The sequence below is a fragment of the Labeo rohita genome, chromosome 8 (genome assembly GCF_022985175.1).
Source record: "Labeo rohita strain BAU-BD-2019 chromosome 8, IGBB_LRoh.1.0, whole genome shotgun sequence".
Classification (NCBI taxonomy): domain Eukaryota; kingdom Metazoa; phylum Chordata; class Actinopteri; order Cypriniformes; family Cyprinidae; genus Labeo; species Labeo rohita.
In genome coordinates this window covers 25,817,759-25,826,717 of record NC_066876.1, presented here as the reverse complement: position 1 = coordinate 25,826,717, position 8,959 = coordinate 25,817,759, and positions in this window count along the sequence as shown.

Here is an 8,959-nt window from a genome sequence, read left to right as displayed (position 1 = left end):
TGTTCTCTCCTGCTGTCACTGCTGTCTGTCCTCCACGCTTCACTTCACTTCTGGGTCAACATCAGCACACCTCCCACTCACCTCCAATCAAACACAAGCAAACATGCATACACACATCTAGCACCATTACAGTTAAGTTGTTCTTCAGGTGTGCTATATTAAAGCTGGTCTAGCGTACAGGACGGTCCCTGTGGTCTACACTAAGTAAAGAATTAAAGGAATACTTCACCCAAAAATGAAAATCTGCTGCAAAAGCAATAATATTGTGAAATGTTTTACTATTTAAAATAACTGCTTTCTACTTGAATATATTTTAAAATGTCCTGTGATCAAAGCTACATTTTCAGCATCATTACTCCAGTCTTCAGTGTCACATGATCCTTCAGAAATCATTCTAATATGGTGATTTTCTGTTCAAGAGATATATATTATTATTAATAATATTTAAAACAGTTGAGTACATTTTTTTCAGGATTCTTTGATAAATAGAAAGATACAAAGACCAGCATTTATCTGAAATAAAAAGCTTTTGTAACATTATATACCATGCAAAAGCTTGGAGTCAATAGAAATTAATACTTTTATTTAGCAAGGATGCTTTAATTTTATCAAAAGTGATGATAAAGACATTTATAATGTTACAAAAGATTTCTATTTCATATAAATGCTGTTCTTCTGGGGAAAAAACAACTCTACTCAGCTGTTTTTTTTAACATAATAACAATAATAAATGTTTTTGAGCAGCAAATCAGAATATTACAATGATTTCTGAAGGATCATGTGACTGGAGTAATGATGCAAAAAATTCAGCTTTACAAATAATAGGAATAAATTAAATTTTAAAATATATTCAAATACAAAAACAGTTATTTTAAATGGTAAAAATATTTTAAAATTTTACTGTTTTTGCTGTACTTTGGAAAAGCAAATAAATGCAGGATTGGTGAGCAGAAGAGACTTCTTTAAAAACATTAAAAATCTTACTCTCCAAAAACTTGTGACTGGTAGCATTTTTGCTAGTTAATATAATTTACGTTTTGAAATTATATGTTTGTTTATTATAAAAATAGTATCTATCTATCTATCTATCTATCTATCTACTTTTCAAGTTGTATGAAACATGTTGCATAAAGAAAAAAATATTTTTACAAATTACAAATGTATAAATTACCAAACTAGATTAATAAATGCCATAAAACTCCATTACTACAGTAAAGCCACAAAAAAGATCCATTGAGATCCTTTATATAGTAAGCCTCAGAATTTCAGTATATATTTACTGGTGAAGGCTCTGAGACTACTATAAACACCTTGTAGAGTTTTCTCTGCATTCAGTGCCCCGTGAGCACCGCAGAGGTGTCAGGATATATTCGGATGTATTTAATAGCAGAGGTGGGTGGTTGATGAAGTGGTGGCCATTTTAAGAGATCAGGCCAGAACATTGGTGTGAACAAGCCACTCGTGCTTATGAAAAAGAGGACGAGAGCAGGCAGAAACCTCCGGTCAGCCCCATCATAAGCTCTCGGCTGCTGCTCCATAGGCGAGTGGCCCATGCTCCAGTGCTTTTAAAACACTCTACCTGAGTCGGGCTGAAGAGGGCCAGGCAGACACGTGGCTCTCTAGCTGCTGTATTTACAATCAGCTCTCGTTAGCTTTGCACACCAGCTCTCTCTCTGTCTCGCTGCCTCTCAGCCTGCCGGTCAATTATAATCAAATTGAACGAGCGGCTGTAGGAGAGAGTTCAAATCTTGACCCCTTCTGTAGCACTGCCCGGAATCTTGATACGGGCGCTGGATTAAGAACACTACATGCATTGCTGAACAAGAGGATAGTTCATAGGACGCCGACATTGAGCAGTGGTTTTCAACTGGTGGGTCGTGACCTACAAATGGGTCACAGGTCTGCTCTGATAGGGTCAGCGGGGGGGGAAACAATGGTAAATGAAAATAATAAATACAGCTAATCACACAAAATAAACAGGCCTAGCCATTTTTAAGTCTGTTCCATATCTAATAAAAGTCTGAGGTTTGCTAAAGATTACATTTAACAGTTATTAAATTGAGACTTTTTAAAGATTAACTTTGAGTGCTAGACAGTAGTAAAAGTCACCTAAATGTAAAAACAGCAGAAATGAGCATATTCAATTAAAAAAAAAAAAAAAAGGGGGGTGGCAGGGGGTGTCAGTCAGTGAGATATTCTTTGGAAAGAAATAAACACTTTTTTAGATAAATTAATTTGATCAAAAGTGACAATAACACTTTACAATAAGGTGTCATTTGTTAACATTAGTTAATGTATTGACTAACATGAACAAACAATGAACAAAATATTTATTACACTATTTAGTAATCTTTCTTAATGTTAGTTAATAAAAATACAGTCGTTCATTATTAGTTCATGTTAGTTTACAGTGCATTAACTAATGTTAACAAACACAGTTTGTGATTTTAATAATGCATTAGTAAATGCTGAAATTAACATTAAGATTAATAAATGTCATAGTAGTATTGTTCATTCTTTGTTCATGTTAACTAAGGTAGTTACTACTGAACCTAATTGTAAAGTGTTACCAGACATTTTTAATGTTACAAAAGATCGCTACTGTGACACTCAGGATATCATTTATTCCATCACAGGAATAAATCATATTTTAAAATGTTAAATTATAACTGTTATTTTAAACTGTAATAATATTTTGAAATAGTACAGTTTTTTTTTACTGTATATTTAACCCAATAAATACAGCCTTTGTAAAAAAAATTGCTGATTAGTTATCACAACTTAAAATAAGTAATAATGTGCTGTTTCAACTTAAAAAAAATAAGTGTTCATGCTTAACTTTAGTTATTTAATTTAGTTAAGCTGAATAGTAATAGCATGAATCATGAACAGCACTACGCGAAGTTAAAGAAAATATGACTCAGACTACATTACATACAGTTGAGTCAAACAGTCAAACGTTTCAAAAGACTCATATGCAACTATTACAGAAGGTTCAAATGCTCACTGGTGCTCCAGAAGGAAAAATGATAAACGAAGAGCCGGGGGTGAAAATTTTTTTAATTTGAGGATTAGGGTAAATTTAACTCATTTTTTGGGGGGGGGATGGGACATGTAACGTCTTCTGTATCCTCTGAAAGGGAGAACTAAATGACAAAAATATGATATTTAGGCAAAACAAGAAAAATGTACACATCTCCATTCTGTTCAAAAGTTTTCATCCCTGGCTCTTAATGCATCGTTTTTCCTTCTGGAGCATCAGTGAGCGTGTGAACCTTCTGTAATAGTTGCATATGAGTCCCTCAGTTGTCCTCAGTGTGAACAGATGGATCTCAAAATCATACAGTCATTGTTGGAAAGGGTTCAAATACACAAAAATGCTGGAAAACCAAAGAATTTGTATAACCTGAAGGATTTTTTTTGAAGAACAGCAGGCAGTTTAACTGTTCAGGACAAACAAGGGACTCATGAACAACTATCACTAAAAAAAAAACAGCTGTGGATCATTCAGGTAACAACACAGTATTAAGAATCAAGTGTATGTAAACTTTTGGGTCAATTTTATAAATTCACCTATTTTTTTCTCTTGTGGACTTTATGTAAACGTCTTTTAATGTATGTGAAATATCTTATTCAGGTGAGTAGTAAATTAACAACATGCATTTTGTATGATCCCTCTTATTTTGGTAAAATAACATTTTGCAGAAAGGGGGATTCAAACTTTTGACCTCAACTGTACATGTTTTGTGCAATGAAATATTGACTACAAAAATCATTAAAAGATATTTACAAAATAAAATTGCTAATTTTCCTTATATTTCCTTCCATATTGCTGAGTCTGTGCAGTTAATGGCAACGTTAATTAATTTAAATGTTTGACTTACATACATACATTTTTGTTAGAGTTTTGGGTTGCCAACACACCACCAAAAGCTAACTGAGAACCACTGCCATTGATTATCAGCTCCAAAAAACCCGATCTCATAATATTGCAGGGTGCGTACACGGTTTCATCTCCCATCAACTACACAAGCGTGATGCCAAAAACATCTGGAGTATTCAAAAAAACACATTTCTGATCGCTCTTAAACAGACTCTGGCTAAACATGTAGCTAATTTCCTTTGGAACAGCATCGTCCCGGTTCTGAATCATTCAGAACCCTGTACAGCTGGAGGGCCGAGCTGGTATTGACGTGGCTGCTGTTACTTACAAAAGAAAACGCTTCTCTTGCATTCAGAGGAGCATCAGGCTCCTGCGCCGTTAACGCTGAGCACCGAGCATCTCATTCAGACCTTCACTTCAGCTCATGCCTTGCAAATGTAATCAAGATCCATTCGCTCGCTCGCTCGCTACTTCCTGCGCATATACAGACACATACGTGCAGAATCCAACAGCCGATATATCATCACACAGCAGTCATCTTTGTAAGACAAATGGAGATGCAGGGAGCACCACACACACACCTACAAAGAAGTACAGGAAGAAGTGTGTTAAAAATAAGGGGAATGTGACTTTACTGTTGCTTTTTCATGTCGAGTTGGAATACATGAAAATCTTTTTTATGGTTATCTCAGTATCGCTGAATCTGGAAGGCATTTGGATCCAGTTCACACATGCACAGCGCCCCGTTTTACATGCATGCACACATACACACACACACCCTCCTTTACAAATGGCAGGTGGAATTCTGCATGCATGGCTGGGCCTCTTGGCTGCAGCAGCGGTTGCTAGGCGACAGCAGAGGGGAGCTGACATTAGGAAAAGCAAATTGACCACAGGAGGGCTAATCTAGCATGAAACAGCATCTGGCCAGCCACTCTCCATCACTGGGCCCCTGTCGGGGGGGACACACCCTGCTACCCCAGAATGCTAAAGCCTGTGCTGGAGAACAGCGAAAGAGTCCTTCCATACCACGTGATCTGAAACCATACTGGGCCGTGCGTCGACACGCCATTGCTAGACAGAGCCTTTCTGGACCAGGAATTCTCAGACCCGGATGATTTGAGTTTACAGTTTGTTGCTTCAAGCTGTGCAGCACAGCTGATATGAGTCTGAATCTGTTGTGGCTGGCAGTGGAGCGCGGTTACATTCTGATGGTGTGTCTGTATGTGTGTTAGGGTTACAGACATCGTTTACCGCAGTGCGATACAATCATTTTGCAAATTTCGGTATCTGTTGTGTACACCAGTGTGCTGCTAAGCACAGTTTGGCAGTACAGACGTTGAATGTGTTTTTTGAAATAACAACTGTTTCATTCTGCCAGTTATCTTCTAAATCAAATCCAGATGGGATGTTTAACAAAATTAACACTTAAATGGTTTCTGTATACTGGGGATACACACATTTGGGTACTTGGCAGCATGTGACCTTAAGGTAAATGTTTATATCTTCTAGATTATATTGATTGATTGATTGATACAGTGCAAACTGCAAAACTGAAAGCAGTATTTTCCAGGTAAATAACAAAATTATTTTGGAAAACAGCAGTAAATTACATTTTCTCAGGTACTTCATGTTCCTTTCCTTTTAGGGGTTAAAGTCATTTGCAGAATTTAATTATCATCTAAGCTCAACAAGTATGAAATATGAGGAAGGAATATGAAAAAATGAAGCAATTTGCAAAATGTTGTCCAAATGAAATACTGAACCTGACATTTTTTTTTCTTTTCTTAGACAGGAGATGTTTTCTCAATTAATTCGGTTATTGAATCTATTGGCAGTGTTATATAAATGTATTAAGTATGCAAACATTCTTTCAACATTTACACTTTTGCCTTGTGTGAATCATATTTGACCCCAATCGGTATTTCTCTGTTATGCACATATTTACCACTTATCAACACCTAAGTTAACACCAAGTTCCCCATTAACATTCTTTTGTTTTGCATTAACATTTTTCATTTATTACAGGTACATTCACATTTTTGCCTTACCATTAAATACCTTTAAACTAATTAAAAACTAGCTCTTCAAAAAAAAATTAAATCTTGATGTACTCATATTTTGACTATGTATTTACATAGGTCATGACATATAGGCCTATAAAATCTTTACAAATCATGCCTTTTAAATATGTTAAATTGCTTTATTTATTCATTTTATCCACAGAAATTGTTTTTAAAAAGTTGGTTAAGGTATTAGTATTGTTACAGTATCCTCTGACAGTAGTTTATATGTACATTTATAAACTTTAAAGGGATAGTTCATCCAAAAAAGAAAAATTCTGTCATTAATTACTCACCCTCATGTTATTCCAAATCTGTAAGACCTCCTTCGTTAACCTTCGGAACACAAATTAAGATATTTATGATGAAATCCAGGAGCTTTCTGACCCTGCATAGACAGGAACGCAACTACCACGTTTAAGGCCCAGAAAGGTAGTAAGAATATCGATAAAATAGTCCATGTGACATCAGTGGTTTAACCATAACTTAATGACGCTATAAGAATATTTTGTGCACAAAGAAAACAAAAATAATGACTTTATTTAACAATTTCTTCTGTTCCGCATCAGCCTTCACAAGAGTTTCACAACACATGCGTGTGTGTTGCGTTCTGGCGTAGAATGTCCCATCTCTCTTAGTTCATCACCTGTATATTCTGGTTCAAATAAGTGAGGCTGGGAAAAAATTAAAAGTCACGTGTCGTGACAGGGAAGAGAAGAAATTGTTGAATAAAGTTGTTATTTTTGTTTTCTTTGTGCACAAAAACTATTAATTGAAACTTTATAAAATGATGGTTGAGACATTGATGTCACATGGACTATTTTAACAATGTCCTTACTACCTTTCTGGGCCTTCAACATGGTAGTTGCATTGCTGTCTATGCAGGGTCAGAATGCTCTCGAAATTCATTCAAAATATCTTAATTTGTGATTGAAGATGAACGAAGGTCTAACAGGCTTGGAATGACATGTGGGTGAGAAATTAATGACAGAATTTTTATTTTTGGGTGAACTAACCCTTTAATTTGTCACATTTCACACAAAAAACCCAGTTTCAATGCAAACAGTTTTACCACTGTGATATATTGGAATCAGAATAACTGTTCAATACAATGTTTTTCAAACTTACATACCGTAAGCAATGCAGCACTTTCCTGATCACGTAAATAACAGCTCTGTGAACTGGCCTTAAACACTCTCACAAAAGCCCTGGGCCATCCTTACTGTTGAGACAAAAACTTACTCAAAATATAACACAATATAAGTCATCCAACTTTAAACATACAATCAAAAACTACATTTAAAAAACTCTATACTGTACGTGTCAATACACTAATGGGCAGGATAGTTTGGGCTTCCCAAAAGTACAGGTATGTGTGTTTACCATCTACCTTTCTTTTGTTACAAGTGATTATTGGTGTAGTAAGAGCTCGCGTGTCTGTGTGGGTGAGTGGCTAAGGACTGCACTCTGAGCCACAGAGCTCACACAGTTCATAGACAGAGAGAAAGAGAGAAAGAGAAAGGGAGGAAAGGCAGTGGTGAGAACGACTGGCTCTAATGAGGGACTAGCTCTACCTCCATGACAAAACAACTCACTGTAATGATGTGGTGGGCTTCCCTGGCTGCTGCTGCTGGGTAGGGGGTCTCCTTCCAGTCAACACACAGCCTGGATAATCACAGGTCATCACACCAACGCCCCACAGCCTAACAAAGCACCCCAATCAGCCTCCCATTACCTCTATTAAAGGCCTTCTATAATAACATTAGACAACGACTCTGAGCCTTATCTGCTTTGCTTTGCATATCCAATAATTACAGCACGAGCAGGATTTCACAAGGGTGTGGAGGGGGCAGGAATGATTTAAGGGCATGTTTGGGTCAGTACGGTTGCATAATGTATATATTTTGTTACTAGCACAATGCAAAGTGTAAGACTTTGGCATACAGGCTAGCTAAAGTGACATTTACTAGGCTTAAGTAATCTTAAGTAGCCAAACATTGCTGCTCATTTTGACCTATTTAGAAAAGAAACGGGTTGTTTAACCAACAAAGCTATGCACCTTGCAAACTTTGGTAAAAAATCCATCAGATCTTCATTATAAGCACTTATTACACCGTGTCTAAGATTCTAAATTTCTTAAGGCTTCCGTTTCTGCCCAAAGCACATTATTTTGTCCAAGGCCACAACTGATACACTGCATCAACAACATTAATGAGCTTAAACTGTGAGCTTAAATAAGGTGAACCTGAAAAAGTAGAGCTCTTAGAGCAACAACACATCAATACAACACCACGGCCTTCGGAGGACATAGTGGATCTTGATCCAAACTCAGATCAGAATCCAATGGATATGTCTCACGTCCTGAGGTTTCTGTGCTGCAAATGTCTAGTTATGAATAGTTATGAAGCACTATTTGCTGAGGCTTGAAAATACGTTTGGTGGAATTTGATTTCATTTACATTACATTTATTCATTTAGCATCTGCTAAGCGAATGAATGTAAATGAAATCAAAATCTAACACATGAATAACAATTATAACATAATTAATAAATATGTGTTTTATTAATGGCATGTACTGAAAATAAAAACGTTTATATGTACATCTGTTAGTTTAGACAGTAAAGAATAAATCATTTAAAACAGAGAGAACTGTAATCATCATATTTTCATATTTCAAAAACCTGTGATATTAGGCAGCATATGACCAAGCTGCAGAGATGGAAAAGACTAAAAATTGAAGTTTATGTTTTAAATGATTTTCATTGGTCTTTGACCACTTTCGCAATTTCCATAATATATTCTTGTACAAAGTCCTCAATTTACAGCAATTACTGTCGTTTGACAATTTTTCCTATGCCTTCATTACAAAAGACATCCTTTAGACGATATTCAAATCATATCTGATTTAATTAAGCTGTCTCACATGCGCATCAGATTATTACATTTAAATCACAGATAACTCATTCTCTGCATGAAGTATTAAGTTGTTTTTATGCCTTGCTGACAGTTTTT